We start from the raw sequence: 2,117 nt of genomic DNA on the forward strand, positions 1-2,117 counted from the left end.
TCTTAGCTACCCTAACACACCCCATGTGTTTACTTCTACCGCAATGACTCCCAGCAGTCTCTGAAATATCCTGAATCTTGTTTTTCAGGCTTCTGCTCATTCCAATAGAAGCAGTGCAAGAATCTCTTTCACCTCTGCCAGTGGCTACTGTTAATCTATTTGTCTTTGTATCCCCCCAAGCTAGCAGTTTTCCGACCCACCTAACACTGCCTCGATAGCATCAGCAAATATTCTTGCACCCTTTCTATTTAAGTGTATCCCATCCCTGTAGAAGCAATCCCTCCTGTTAACAAGTATAGTCCAGGCTGAAAAAAATTCTACCCCTTGAGCCTTGCACAATCTTTCCAGGGCCGAATTGATCGACAAAGCTCTCATCATATACTCCCTCCTATCGTGTCTGGGCAGAATTGCAAACACTTTCAAATTCAACCCTATTTCAAGGCTTTTTTTCAACAGTGACCTGTACTTGTTAAGCAATTCTGCCGGTCTCCTACTCTTGATATCGTTAGAGCCCACGTGTACAACTATATCACCTTTTGTGCCCTTAAAAGATGATATCTGCTCTACAACGTCATCAACCTTTGCCCTTGGCAGACATACCCTGGTCCTGTTCCACCTATCCTTTTTACAAAGCATGTTCCCCGTTTCCCTGACAATAGAGTCACCAACAACTACTAGTTCCTTTGGGACCAGCGCATTCTGCCTTGGGGGTTGCCGCTGTGTTTCACGATGACCAATTGCAAGCTCTGGCGTTGATGTGGGCAGCTGAGAGCTTGATGGGCCCCTCAATTTAGTTCCTTCGAGGGCATCCACCCTGTCCTTCAAGCTCTCATATAGGCCCATAAGAACGCTGAGTTGTTGCCTGATTTCGATACACTCCTTGCATCGTGCACACACAAAGACATCCCCCATGGCAATATCATGTCCCGTACCTGGATGGTCCACAAACATCATGCAAGCTGTGCATTTTAGAAGGCTGTGACTCAGAAGGCAACTGCCCCCCTCAGTTCTCCTCTGAGCCACAGCACTTCCATTAGCTTGAGCCTTTTGTTTTGCTGCTCTGGTCTGAGTCATGATTACTTTTAATTTAAATAAAATTTCAATTTCAGTTTATAACCCTAACTTATCTCCCAACACAGCTATAACGGGATATATATTTTTAGCGTCAAGTATTAATCAATCAGTCAAGTATTAATTATCTCCGAGTTCCCTTTATATAACTTCCGTATCAGTTATGTATTAATTAATTATACGTATTTATTAGGCTTACGTTTTGCAAATTAAAGGCTTAAGTTTTGCAAATTACAGTGTCTGGAGACTAGGCACCAGCGAGGTGATCTGATAGAGGTGTATAAAGCCTTGAATGGTTTAAGCATGCTCAATGCTGATGGGATTCTTCCTCTAGCTCAGAAAAATCACCTGAGAGGGCATAAATTCAAATTGAGGAAAGACAGATGTAGGATAGACGTGCGGAAATTTGCCTTTAGCCAGCGGGTGGTTGGTTGGTGGAACAGACTTCCATCCCTTGTGGTGGAGGTTGATAGCCTAAATAAGTTTAAGGCTCAGCTCGACAGGTATTTTGAACGAACAGAAGGGTGAAGTGGAAGTGGGTTTTTTTTTTTTTTTTTTTTTTTGGCTGATGTTGCATAAACTTGCTTTCTTGCATCAAATGCCTCTACTAATGCTAATGCTAATGCTAATGCTAATGCTAATGTTTATATAGGTAGTGAACTAGGGAAAAGAGAGTGAATGCAAATATTACGCACTCAGTGATCGCTGAATTAAGACCACCTACCTAATACCATATGGGGCCACCGTTAGCAAGATGAACAGCTGCTATTCGCCTAGGAATTGACTCCACTACATGTGTGACGCCGTCTGTAGGAATCTGCAGCCATGCAGCCTGCATCGCTGTCCATAGTTTCGGAAACATGATGGCTGCTTGTCCAAACATGTCACTTCCCATTCCAAAACATTGCACTCAGGTGTTCAATTGTATTGCGGTCAGACGAATTTGGTGGACAATCAAGGTGGGAAGATATTAGCATTAGCATTAGCATAAGTAGAGGCATTTGATGCAAGAAAGCAAGCTTATGCAGCTTCAGCCAAAAAAAAAA

Source organism: Mastigoproctus giganteus, chromosome 1 (genome assembly GCF_048544385.1).
Source record: "Mastigoproctus giganteus isolate SK-2022 chromosome 1, ASM4854438v1, whole genome shotgun sequence".
Classification (NCBI taxonomy): Eukaryota; Metazoa; Arthropoda; class Arachnida; order Uropygi; family Thelyphonidae; genus Mastigoproctus; species Mastigoproctus giganteus.